General features: G+C 44.4%; 1 protein-coding gene across 5 annotated transcripts in view; it reads right to left on the reverse strand.

Annotated features, from left to right (window-relative positions):
* The window catches only part of macrod2 (mono-ADP ribosylhydrolase 2), a 586,396-nt gene that overhangs the window by 560,350 nt on the left and 11,796 nt on the right, over window positions 1-14,250 (reverse strand). The window lies entirely within an intron of this gene.

The raw sequence follows: 14,250 nt of genomic DNA on the forward strand, positions 1-14,250 counted from the left end.
CGGTCACAAAGACGGCGTGGCCTCTTCTTTATTGGGCGCCTTAATCTGCTTTGTTTGTGCAAGAAGGGCGGACAAAGATTCTATTAAAGAGATTAAATTGTTTCCATAGCCAACTGAGGCATCAAAGGCCGACCAAATTGCAGCCCCTTACTCGAGTGGGTTTCTCTAAAGTCACTTATTCGTCCATTTCATCATGCTAATGGCGGACGCTATCATCCCATTAAAGCTGCACAGCTGAGCGAGGTTAAACAAATGCAGTTTGTCTGAGGTCGCACAACCCCCAAGTCAGGTCTCACCCCCCCTCCCCCCCCTCCCCCCCCCCCGGGTACATCACAACAAATCATTAGCTTGTCTATAACTGCTCTATATGAGGAACCTTGTGAACCCTGCTGCATTAACCACCTCTTCACTCTCAGCGGCGTTCTCCTCGCAGCTCGCCCTCCTTCACACGCAGCACTCCCGCTCTTATGGAGATAAAACCTCATCACACTTCTTGGTAAACCTTAATCACTCTGCTCTTCTGGGGAGTTTCTTCTGAGTCTGGGGTCGAGTGTCTGGCGTTGAGTCTGGTGTTGAGTCTGACGTCGGGGCTTGGCGTCGAGTCTGGCGTCGAGTCTGACATAGAGTCCCCAGCTTGTAAACATAGACACAACCTCGCTGCCGTCACTGGTGTTGTCGGCAGGACGATCAAGGCGCTCAGCATGGGCGGTTCTAGGCAGGGGCCAACAGGGGCCAACAGGGGCCAGTGCCCCTCTTACACTGAGCTTGGTCCCCCCTCTGGCCACCCCTCCAAAAGGAAGAACCCCCCTAATAACACATACACAGTGACTCAACAACCGGACTCACAATCTAGTATTAAATTCTGTTACTGAAACAAATATAAATGCGTGCTATTATTTGGTATAAATATTTTTTTTTTTTTTAAGCGATCATCTTTGTCTATATTTCACCCGGGTTTAATGTTCCCCTCTGACAAAACAACTGGCCCCCGTTTGGCCCCCTCAGTAAAAGTGGTCTAGAACCGCCACTGCCGCTCCTGAGGCGGCTTTAGATCAAGCGCAGAATACATTCTCGTTGTTAGCAGCACCTCGTCCAGGTCTGCAATAATTTCCCTCTTTTTTAATATTGCAAAATCGATGTCACAAAATGGTGATCAACTAGTTGATGCTGACGGCCCTAACTCTTAACCTCCAGTGGTTTTATCTTACATGTACCAGCGCTGGTTGAGTATCAGAGAGTTCACATTTATTATTTCTATAAATATGAAGACATGAAATCATTCAGTGAAGAAGGTAGTTTGTAACAAACAGCGCTGAGTCATAAATGAACCCAAACGGCACCGTGAAAACTGATGGAGTTCATCATCTCTCTTTGTTTGCCCAGTAGTTACCTGAGACCTTTCACAATAAAACCTCCATCCTGCCTAATAGACTCATATCTCCAGGACATTTCACATAAAGCGAAGCGTTCATCACGGCCAACAGAACCGAGCCACGCTCCGATCACGATTCTGCTGAATGGAGCTCTTTGTGTGTAATGAGTCCACATTCCCTGAGCCCTACAGTAAGCACACAATCACTCGAGTCAACAGAAGGGAAATCCATTTCATCAGGAGGACGACCACTCGCTGCTTCATTACCGAACACGAGGACTGTGCAGCCGCCGCCGCTGCCGAGCTACCTGAGAGCTGCTGCTGATTACTGGACTTCTTTCATTAAGACGCTTCAATAGATAAAGTGTGTGGGAGGAAAGACTTCACATGTCGGTTTATCACAGAGACATATTGAATCATATCAGCTTCCCAACACGTGAACATGTGCAGAGTGTTTCAGAGAGGTGTTAGAAACAATGAAGAAGTGTCTATTAGAGACGATCATCTTTATGTTTCTCTGGCTCGTTTTCATTTCTGTCACTTCAGAGGATATTTTTAGATCTACACTTCTTTTTTTCTGTATATATGCTACACTTTTAAAATAAAGGAACGCATTTTTAAAATACTATATCTGGTCTAACTGTCCCAATAATTGATATGGGAATATGTCTTCATGTACACCTTGCTACTTCCTGCATCCATGCAGCTTTTACAGAATCTTTATGGCTGCGATGGCAGTTTTTAAAGGTCACATATTTAAAATCCTCTTCTCCATGTTCCTCTAACTCTAACATGTGTCTCTAGTCCGTCTACAAACCCTCCAATGATGAGAAAAGTCCATCCTCTCCGTCTTCTGCCTGCTCCACTTTTCAGAAAATGTGTGCTCAAACAGGCCGTTTGGAGATGTTCCCTTCATGACATCACAAAGGGCAGTAGCCCCTCCCCCAGGTGGGTGACACTCCCACAGCTAGGTGTTTGTTCTGCCCTCTGAGGTCTGCCTTCTCACCGTAAACAATCCAGAGAGGGGGTGTGGTCAGACACAGCTCATTTACATATTTAAAGGTACAGACACAGAAACAGCCTGTTCTGAGCAGGGCTGAAATAGAGGGGTTTATAGACATGATCAAATACAGGATCAGAGTGGATTTAGAACAAGAAACTTCACACACATGTTGAAGAGGAGCTCTGAATGATGCTTTCAAGTCAGAACACCTCTGGATTACCAAATTAACTTCTGAAATACCTACTGCATTTGTTTTGTATAAATGGGTTAAAAAAGACAACATGTCTGAGCGATGAAACTCCTTCATCAGTTGGAAAAATAATGATAAAAGCATGAACTGTTGGAAAGAGAAAACACTGAATACTTAAAGGATTGATGACTGAACTCCATCAGTTTCAGTCTTCTGAGCATCCTGACTGCTGCTACAGATTCTGCTAAAGTGTGAATTTAATGCCAAAGTGCTTTCATCTAACTCAATAAATATTTGGTGGTTTATAAGAAATGCTTTCTCCTCGTATGTTTACTCCCCCCACATGCAGGATTAGAAGCAAATCTTGGTAACAGAATAACTGGTGACTAGACGTCAGGAAATTCAGCCGTGATGTCAGAGCCCTCTGACCGGGGAGGGGGGGGGGGGAATCACTTCTTTTAAAATGCTTTCAAAGTGGCCGGTCGAGAGCTGCTTTCATGAATGCCGCCCCTGGTTCCTCGGCCTTGAGAGAAACTTGTACATGCTCACAAATGTTGAATGAAGTGCCCGGAGGAGGGGGCGCGGGGGGGTTAAAGGAATTCTCATTTGAAGACTCTCTGCAAGCATCACAGTTTTTCATTTCAGTTGCTTAGAGCTCCTCTTGTATGGAGGATTATTGTGTTTAGCAGAAAAGAGAAATATAGAGGGGAGGATGCATTTCCTTTCTCCCTCACTTGACTGCTCATGTTCTGCACTTCATTGATTCATTTCTGCTGCAACATGTTGATTTTTTTAATCGCTGAAGGAGCCCTGACCACGAAGACGAAGCATCAAATCATCAAATGGAGAGTCTGGTGGACATCCCTCTAAGAAAATAAAAGTGTGTGTTTTACATTCCTTTACTTACTGGTGACATTATGTTGCTCATTACCTGCACCATTACCATTACCTTTGCCATTATACATAGGAAGCCATTATAGAAAACCTCGCCTCTGCAGCCGTGCGAGCGAGTAGCTCATCAGTATTTCTGCTAAGGTGCACACGGCCTGCATGTGTCTGCACAGGTTCACAGAGATGAACTGAAACAAGCTCAAAATGTGATGAAGTGAAGGGGGAAAACGTGGAGAGGGACAGAAGCAGGGAGAGTGAAGCGGTGCTCATTGTGAGGGTTGGAGGATCGCCTGCTGAACGGCCATGCAGGGCACGCTGCCCGCGGATTGTGCAGAGAAACAATCAGCAGTCAGGGGTTGATTTCTCCCAAACCCCCTCTCCTCGCTTTCACCCAGCGCCAGACAACAGCTAGACTCACCCCGGCTTCTCCCCACATTCTCCTACACATGAAAGAGCTCCCTCTCTCTCCTTTGTGCGACTACACCACTGCACGCTCGCTTTATCTCCACATCTAGAGCCAAACAAGAAGTGCAGCCGCCGCAGACTTACTGCTTCATAGTGAAACATGTGACACCTCGTACTAAAAAAGAATCAGCCCTGCCTTCTGATGAGTTTCTTTAGAGTCCTTATGTGTTTAAATAAAAACAGCCTTATATGTGACGGTGTTCGAGGCCATTTGAGAAGCAGACGCTTAAAATCTGCGAGACGCCTGGAATTTCCAGTTTCTAAAGAAACATCTGTGAAGAGGAAGCAGGAAAAAAATAAAGGAGATTTATACCATCTGAAATTCTCAACCAGCCCAGTCATCCCACTTCTCAAACTCTCTGCTATCAGACATGTCAGCTGTACTTAGGTGGAGCCACAGTGCCCCCTACAGGTCAGCAGGAGGATGAGCTCCACTCATCTACCTGCATGCTATCAAAGGTATTTTACTGCTTTACTACGTTTTTACACTGCTGCAAAACATCTGATTCATCTGCTGCAGAAGACTGTACCCTTCACATACACACACACACACACACACACACACACACACACACACACACACACACACACACACACACACAGGCAGGATTTCTCTTCCTGTATGTGTAGGGGGAAGACGTGAGTCATTTTGCAAACATTTACAAAAATGTATTAATCCACACATTTCTCCACTCACTGATATTGTTCTCTTCTACTCAACACTTTTCCCTCTCTCTAAAATCAAAGTCGTCTTCATGGTCATTTTTAGACAGAAGCTGGACATACAGTATAGTTTCTCTGAAGACCACGATGCAAACTGCAAACTGCTTTAGTTTAAAAACATATCTATATAAAAATATGAAATAAAGATAAAAAAAGAGATGTACAAAGGTACAGATCATTTGCAGAAAGATGTGCATTCAAGCAACAACAACATGTGTATGGACTCTGGACTAGATATAAATAAATATCAGGCACTAACTTAAGCCTGGTACACACTACATGATTTTTAAAATCTTAAATGATTTTGATAAAGTGAGAGAGCCCACACACGACGACAATCCTGACCAATGAACAGTTCAGATCTCAGTGTGTGGTGTGCAACAAGACGATCAGCTCGGCACACCACACACTAACCGATTCATTCACCAACAACCAGAGTCTCGACTATCACAACGTGTAAAAAGCGGTCAGACGTGATTTAAGAGTAAACAAACATGGCAGGCAAGCTAAATGTGGCTAGCTGTTAGCTGGTACATCCATTAAGGTAAACATGTTGGTCAAACTCCTTGTCATGGATTGTGGTTTGTATATAACTTGTGTTGTTGCCACAAATCAACAAGATGGTCCTGAATTCATGACATCCATTTAACTTTATGCTTCATGATTGCTGTTGTCGCCATGGTAATGTTTCTTGTGCTTCCTGCTTCAGTCAGCTTGCTTCCCTATTGGCTATTGTTCCGTTCCACGTGACAATTCAAAGAGTCCGTGCTCGGCTGTCCTCTGTGTTTTTTGATTTTCCTGTTTAGAGGAGGACGAGAGGGGATGAGAGAGAGAGAGAGAGAGAGAGAGAGAGAGAGTTCAGCCTCCTGACAGTCTGGTGGAAGAAGCTTTATGAGTCTGGTGGAGCGGGCTGACGTGACAATGATTACAATGATCAAAGATCTTCAGCTGGTTTAAGAGAAACACAACAACAAACAAAGAATTACTAACGAGATGTGTTTTTAAACTTCTGTACGATACAAGTAAAGCTAAACAATACCAAGACCTGTTGCATTACATGCATTACAAAAATGCAAGACCTATAGGCACCAAACATCGGGTCATTTCCTGTTTTAATTTACTACAAACTGCACGTAAACTCCTGCACACTTTCTAAATTGAACATTTCCTTACCAAAGCACTGCTGACTTTTTTGTGCAATTCCAACAGCGCTCTTGCAGCTTTTGGTTAAAGAAATGGCCTGTGGCCTAGTGGTTGGATCTTGAGCCCCAGAGGCTACGGTCCTCAAAGTATACGACCCGGGTTCGATGTCATTCCTCTCTCTCTTCCTTTTTTTTTTTTCTCATAGTCCACTGTACATTTTGTATTTTTTTTTTTTATATTTGACATTATTAAATTATAAACTGATTCTGATTTCTAACTCTCTCAATAAAAGCATAAACAACCAAAAGATTAAATCTTTCAAATTATGACTGAAGCTTTTTCAAAGTTTTGGATCTTTTGGACACTATTGATCATTTTAAATAACTGAGATTAAATCGTTTTGAAACAGGTGCTGTCGACACATCGTGATTGAAAGATGAGGTTTTGGCGTCTGCAGCTTTCAGCACGCTGAGTTGAAATGTCTCTGGAGAGGGAGGAGGGAGGAGAAATGGAGGCGAGAGGAGGGAAAGGAAGAAAAAAACAGGGACACAAACAGCGACTTTCCGACCTTGACAAACAATGACTTAAGTTCCCCGTCTACCGGGAAAAACAAGTGAGGACCTGACCTGAATGACGGCGCTCTCCGGGAGCTGAGCAGCGTCTCCAAAAACACAAACAAGATTCATGTCCTAAACTTCCCTCTGTGTGTGTGTGTGTGTGTGTGTGTGTGTGTGTGTGTGTGTGTGTGTGTGTGTGTGTGGTGTGGTGTGGTGTGGTGTGGTGTGGTGTGTGTGTGTGTGTGGGGGGGGTGAGTGTTTGTGTGGGGGGGGTGAGTGTTTGTGAGGGGGGGGGGGGGGTCACTGAATGCGTTGGTAGAGGCAGGAGGCTCGTTGTGCCAGACTCTCAGTGCGGTCATAGTCCATTAGACGTCCAAGCAATGGGAGACATTTTCTCTAAGTGCCAGCCGGATTCTCAGCGACAGCACAGATTCCCATGATTACTCCCCATTAGCCACACCTCGAGAAAAATTATTTCTATCTGGCCGTGTTGGCACCTCGCCGGCCACACAGATTAGGTAAACAACGTTGACGTTGACCGAACGCTGACGCCGGCTGCACGGCTGCTCGCAATCTGGACGCCGGGAGGAGGAGAGGAGAGGAGCTGGAACCTGACGGGGAGGAAACACACCAGCTGGTTTCTCACCTTTTTTTTTTTTACACCCTGATGGCGTAGGGGGGAAACCCTGTAGCTTTGTGGTGATACGATTAACTGGACGTTTTAGTGCAGGAGCCAGAAAAGCATTTCACTGTTCAACAGAGCAGCGCGCTCTCTCAGCCACGGGCATCAATTCTCATCCTCCATGTGACGGAGCAACAATCACAAGTTTGCTCAGGAAGTCAGCGACCCCTCTGCCAACGGCTTCCTGATCAACCCTGGGTGCACATTTGGTGTTGTGTCCTCGTAGAAAGACTGAGGGAGGGGGGGGGGGGGGATCCACAGAGAGACTGATAGACCCGTCGAGGCCCGACTCTCCGGGGGGGCTCAGAGAGCTGTGCTGCAACATCGCGGCCTGACAGGAAGTCTAATGAAGAGTCGACACTGACACGATCTCCAAACAGTAAGAAAGCAGAAGCCATCGGCTGTTATCACTCACAAAGTGGAAATGGAAAAAGAAGTTCGCTGTAAATGTGACACCTTGCTTCAGGATGTCATATCACTGTCTGGAGTTAGTCTGAGTGGGCGTTTGGTTGAGACAAACTGTTCAGATAAATCCCCAAAAACATTTTTCGGCAGATTCACTAAAAGTAAGACAAAACAAAGTTCAGGAGAGAGCGTCGGCCTTCAGACGGAGAAAGTTCCCGTTTGTAACGACGAGACCTTTTTTTAAAGAACCTTAAAGTTCTAGAAGTGTAACAATGAGAAGTCTGACGGCTCAGAGTCTGTCCGAAGACCGAGAGCTCAGCGAGAGAATCAGAAATGTCACATCGGCTTTTCATTGTGCAGATCTCTCCTCTGCCGGCTCGGATATTACCCCGAGCACTCGGAGAGTCACTGCCCTAATAAATAAGGCAGAGCCCTCCATTAAGACGTGTGACTCAGAGAAGAATATTGTATTCTCTGGACATTAGAGGACCATTATCGTGCAGCGACAACTGCAGAGGTTTTCAATAAACTGGAGAGGATGAACCAGCCTGTTTTTACAGCAGAGATGAACATGTTTACAGCCTGGTTCAAAAAACCAAATAGGTGTGATTAGCTCATGTCTGGATAGACACACACTGTACGGGGGGTGAATGTTTTGATGACTCATCAGTTTTGATTTGATGAAGGATAAGAGTTATTCACAATAAGGCGTGTAGCTGACCTGATTGACAGGTGGGCGCGGTGTAACGGTTTGTCAGGAGGTTTAAAACCCGCCTCAGCTCCAGCTCTCAGCCTGTCGTTAGGTTGACTGAAAGTTAGACTGAGACAGCATTTCCAGCATGGAGACCGCCATCGATGGGACTCCAGCGCCCCCTGCAGGGACATGTGGGTGATGTCACTCACTCATATTTAGAGTTTAGTTAGAGACTCTTCACACCATTTTCTGCTCTTTCTTAATCATTTGTATTTTATTTAAATGTGAAAATTTGATTGAATTAAGAACATTAAGAAATATGAGTTGCACCTTTACACGTCATCTGACCCTGACCACAGAATAACCTTGTGTTTTATACAGTACACACTTCACATTTAGCCTTGTGTTTTTCTACATTATGCATGAATTCTGGAGGTAAACAGTGCCGCCTGTTTGCAGAGAAACCCTCGCAGACCCCCGATGTTTGAACTGACAGCATATCAAAAAACATATAAAAGTCATTCTGCAGAGGATGGTGGTGCTCTGCCCTCTGAGGGGGTCAGCGCTCTCATCAAACCCTGGGATGACTGCAGCGCCACACAACTGAATGCCAAACGCTCTCTCTCGCCCCTCCAGGTTCTTTATAGCGTTCATAACCACATTTCCCTGCGCATGCTAAATTGGTTCCTGTAAAAAAAAAAGATCTAATACGCAGAGATGGGAAAAGGTTTACAGGGAGTAATGGATGAGGAGGCGACCCCTGTGCATAATTAGCACAGTCATCATGATAAGAGAAGTCCTCTCTCCACTTGGCAGCGCTATCTTTACGACCTCCTTCTGATCTGAGAGGGATGACGCACTCACAGGAACGCACACAGACGAGGAGAGGAATGGAAGCTGTGATCTTGTGTTTTTCCCGTTTTAAAGAAAAATGCATTAAAATAAAAACCAAGCTTGAATGTCCTTTCCACTTTCAGTGAACCCTGACTATTCTTTAAAACATGCCTTTGATTAAAAAATGATGGTCTCATTTTCCCATTTTTCTCCAAGAGGGAAGCTAAACACTCGGGCTGTTTAAGATAAGGTCATGTTAAAAGGGGTAACCTTTGAGCCTCAGAAATGACACCAACGCAGAGGTAAAGGAAAACTGCAGTTCCTCTTAGTGGCCACTTGAGGCTGGTTCCAAAACTGAGTCAAGCCCAATTGTGCCCCACATTAAAATACTTTTCTTATAATTAATGATGTCAGTCTGGGACTCCTGTTGAGCAGCGTTGTGAGATGTGTAGCTTTAAAATCTCCTTATTGATCTGATAGTGGCTTCAGTAAAATCCCTCATTTCAGCCTCTTCCTGAAACGCTTCATTTCAGCTACTGTCTCTTTAAGGCCTGCCCCCTCCCTTACACGCCCACTCTCCTCTGATTGGCCAGCTCTGTTTGCAGCCACAGGGACATTTCAGTGAGCTTCTTGGTGGGCGTGGCCTTCAAGGAGCTGTCAGGGTGGACATGTCCTATAACTTCGCTACAGGCTTTGCTCTGATACGTCAGGATCTGGACAAGTCTCGCACAAGTTCTCATAAGGTCTCGTTGAGAGCAGCAGGAGACCACGTCCTGAGATTGTACATCGTAACATGATATGTTTGTATTTAAAAAAGCATCAGCAGAATAGATCTCCTTTAATTTAAACATGAGCTTTACATGATGGAAGTCAATGAAATGTGTCAAACTTAAAAGTCTATCTGCGTCACTGATGACGTCTTGTTTGGTCTTTGGTCCAGACTTTGCATTCGTCTTACACAGCTTTGAGCCAAAGAGGAATCTATTTCTTGCCATTAATGCGTCACATGACTTAATGGAGCAGCGCGTAAGATTTCTTGACATCGAGCAGCGACTATAGGATAACTTAAAGTGGCCTTAAAGCACATGAAGGCATTCTCTCTGTGTCTTACACACAGGTCTTTGTAAGTGTTATTTATAAGACATAAAACTTTCTAACTTTCTGGGAGATGCAGGGTTTCTGTAGTAAATGTTGAATCAGCATGTTTTCTGTAGTTTCATAGTCAAAGACAAATCAATGTTTTGCACATTTTTTACTTTGTCATCAATATTAATTCAATTACCGGTAAACTTTTTCTTGAGTGATATTGTACAGGCTCTCTTCAGATGTGATGACTGACCGGTTAATCTGAGTCCAGGATGTTAAACCAGAGGACAGGTGTGAGACTCAGTCGAGTGTCGGACTCTTTACATCCTCTTTAATCAGAAAAGATGAGCATCAGTGTTCCCAGCAGGGAAGCTATCACCCACTGAATACAAAAATAAAGCCTGGATACTCTCCATACTCACTGAATAAACGACCTGGAGAAAAGTTTCCACGACTTGTCATCAAATGTGATTGAGACAACGAGGATGGGGAAGAGTGAGATCTGTTTTATATCTTTTTGAAACAGTCGCACGATGGTTACAGGTATTATGAGTCTTAACAGCTTTCTTTGCAGAGTCCTGCAGACCGATGCACTTTCATTATAGAGAGTAGGTTCAGTGAAACCATCTGCGGGGGCTGCACGCTGCAGGGACCAGCCACCTTGTGATGAAACGGCCAGCCTGCCCTCCACACCTGCACTTCTCCTGATTGTCATCTCATCCCTTTTTTCTTCTCCCGCTCTCTCCAGGCTCTCACCCAGGTGACAGTTTGAGCACCGCCTGTCCAACCTCCGGCCAAACAGAATTAAAGAAGAATTAAAAACTCAATGAGCCTAATAATTAAACTTTAATGGAGGACATAAAGCAACTTTACACCCTTTAAAAAGCTATAGGCAGACACTATAACAGCAGCGGCGAGGTGGTTCGTGTTCCCTAGAATTGCAGACATTTCTCTTTTGCAGCCCACGTATTGCTGCCGTCATGACAAAAGCTTGCTGCACAAATCTTTTAGTCTTACTTCAGCTCAAATTATAAACTCATAATATATTTAAAGGTGACATATCCTCCTCCTCCTCTTCTTCAGTGTAAATAAGTCTCAGAGCTCCTCAAAACTTGTGTGAAGTTTCTTGTTCTAAATCCACTCTGATCCTGTATTTGATCATGTCTGTAAACCCCTCTATTTCAGCCCTGCTCAGAACAGGCTGTTTCTGTGTCTGTACCTTTAAATATGTAAATGAGCTGTGTCTGACCACGCCCCCTCTCTGGAAGGGCTTGGGTGTCTCGGTGCTTTCTCGCTCCATGTTCTATTGTTTACGGTGAGAAGGCAGACTCAGAGGGCAGAACAAACACCTAGCTGTGGGAGTGTCACCCACCTGGGGGAGGGGCTACTGCCCTTTGTGATGTCATGAAGGGAACATCTCCAAACGGCCTGTTTGAGCACACATTTTCTGAAAAGTGGAGCAGACAGAAGATGGAGAGGATGGACTTTTCTCATCATTGGGGAGTTTGAAGACGGACTAGAGACACATGTTAGAGTTAGAGGAACATGGAGAAGAGGATTTTGTGACCTTTAAATAATGTTGATGTTGACTACAAACACACACCGCATGCAAGCACAAGCCTAGGCGGTATAATCACAGCCAAAGGCAGCAAGACAAGGAAATCACAGGTGAATGTGGACGGGGAGTCAAGAATCAGAGGAAGCCAAGTTTTTTGGGTCCTGTCATGTTTTTAAGAACCTACTCCATGAACCTACTCCATGAACCTACTCCATGAACCTACTCCATGAACCTACTCCATGAACCTACTCCATGAAGGACAATGACTTCCTGTTCCCTCCAGCGACCTTTTTGGCGCTAGATAGCCGCTACAAAACCTCCTGAGGTTCAGCTGACGTCCAGTAAACACACACTGATACACAAGAAGTCGACTGAGTCTGTGAAGAGTTCTTTTTACACACCAACCTTCCTCCACTTTAACTCAAATTAGCATAACTAGCACCCTTCACTTCATGTCTGGCTCATGTACTGTAAAGAAGAAAAAAAAAAAGGCCTTCTGACAGTTTATTAACCTCCAGACTTTTCTGCTTTCACATTGTTCCCAAAGTGCCACACACTCCTCAGACGCACGTCTCCTGGTTTCAAGTTCTAAATTAAAAGCAGCATGAGAAAATGGAAGTCCTGCAGGCTACAGATCGGAGGGCGGAGAAAAGATGAAAAGAAAGAAAGTGGAACAAACTTTTTCAGAGATGTTATCAGAGAGTGTTTCGTTACCCAACATCCGCAGTGAGCGCTCACATGCGAGGAGCTGAGTCGCTCGCTGAAAACCTGGAAAAGAGCCACTAAGACCCGAGCACGTCCCGTCTGCTTTCTGACTATTATTATAAAAACACAATGTCACACTGTACAAACACAGATTTGCATAGCAACATACTGATGTTTGTGAGCAGAGCTGTTAAAGCTGGTAAACAAACCCGGACAGAAAAGTCCAGCGCCGTCATCTTGTTTCTGATTCGTTCCTCCAGCAGGACAAAGAAAACCCGGTCCTGCACAACACCATGAATAGACCCGCAGAAGGCCGACTGCAGAGACCTTGTGAAAATTATAAAAAGGGTTTCAGCAATCCCTCCAACCTTTCAGCCGCTCAGACAGCCCGCTAAACAGAATGAATTGCCTTCTGGCCGACGTGCAGCTCAATCAGAGGCTGGACGTCTGGCAGCATTAAGCGGCGCTGAGGTGAAAACGCTGGCCTTGGATACGCTATAATCAACAGTTTAACTGTAACACATGCAATGTTCCCTCCTCCACCTCATTTCCATTCTGATGAGCCCGTATTCCTGTCACTCAAGATAAACACACACAGCTCACCCATTCAGATACTTTCACCTTAATTTGATGTTAAAGGACGTAAGAGAGAGAGGCTGCTGGTCGGATAGCAGAGCGATCAAAGTGGGACCAATGAACACCTGTCATCTGTATGATCACACAGAACACCAGCATGCTGTCTCAGTGACGATTATAGAGCCCGACCGATTCATCGGCCGGCCGATAATATCGGCCGATATCAGCACATCCAGTGACTATCAGTATCGGCTTATTTTATCGCAGATATTACTCGATTTATTCTCCAGTCAATATCATTTCATTTGAGCCTCGTTGTGTCAGACAAGTAGTTCTCTTTCTGTATGTCACCAGCAGAGGGCGCAATATTGATTACAACAAGCATTACAACTAGGGCTGGAAATCTTTGGGTGTCTCACGATTCGATTGGATTTAGATTCTTGGGGTCATGATTCGATTCAGAATCGATTTTCGATTTCGGTTCAAAACTATTCTGGATTCAAAGTCTATTTATGAATTAGTACATACTTCAGGATCTACTCTAGTCATGCTCTATTTGACATTCTACCGAGTTAAAGATCTAGCATTAGCACTTAGCAGGGAGTGACTGATCAGCCAAAAAAAAAAAAAGATTTTTGGAAGTTCTCAGAAGATAAAAATCTTGATTTTTACATAAAACGATTTTTTTTTCCCACCTCTAATTACAACTCTCCAGAGTGTTGAGCGGTGATGCACGTACATGCTCAGTTACTTTCCAGCTGAGTCACCATCTTGTCTTCATTATTAAAGTGTTTGATAACTGCATCTGATGGATCAACACAATAAATGTGTATATCTTTATCTATCTCTACAGACATCTAGAGACATCTAAGAAAGATATCGGCCGATATATCGGTATCTGATTTTTTCCTCTAATATCGATATCAGCCCAAAAAAACATATCGGTCAGGACCTTGACGATTCACAATACATCTACAAGGAGCATAAATTAAACTAAAAAGAACACAACAATGCAAATGAACACGAAGCAGTCGTCCCAAAAGACAGTGAAGAATCAAACTGCTCAGATTGTGTCATAACTCCTGCAGATATCTGCTGCAGACTGGTTCAAAATGTAGACAAACAATCCTTTTACTAAGGAGTGTATTAAACTGAAACATGATGCTGCAGCTGATTCAGAGTCGTCAAGTCAGTTTCCTCATCAGGGCTGATATTTACATAATAGATTAAATTCATTAGCCGTCTCCAACAGAGCAGTCTGTTCTGCACGTCTATTCATCTCGCATTAATTATAGAGGATTCATTTCACAAAGGATGCACACTGCTTAGCAGATGGGTACTTCTGCATTCACACGGACTACATGAT

This window comes from Labrus bergylta, chromosome 10, assembly GCF_963930695.1.
Source record: "Labrus bergylta chromosome 10, fLabBer1.1, whole genome shotgun sequence".
Taxonomy (NCBI): domain Eukaryota; kingdom Metazoa; phylum Chordata; class Actinopteri; order Labriformes; family Labridae; genus Labrus; species Labrus bergylta.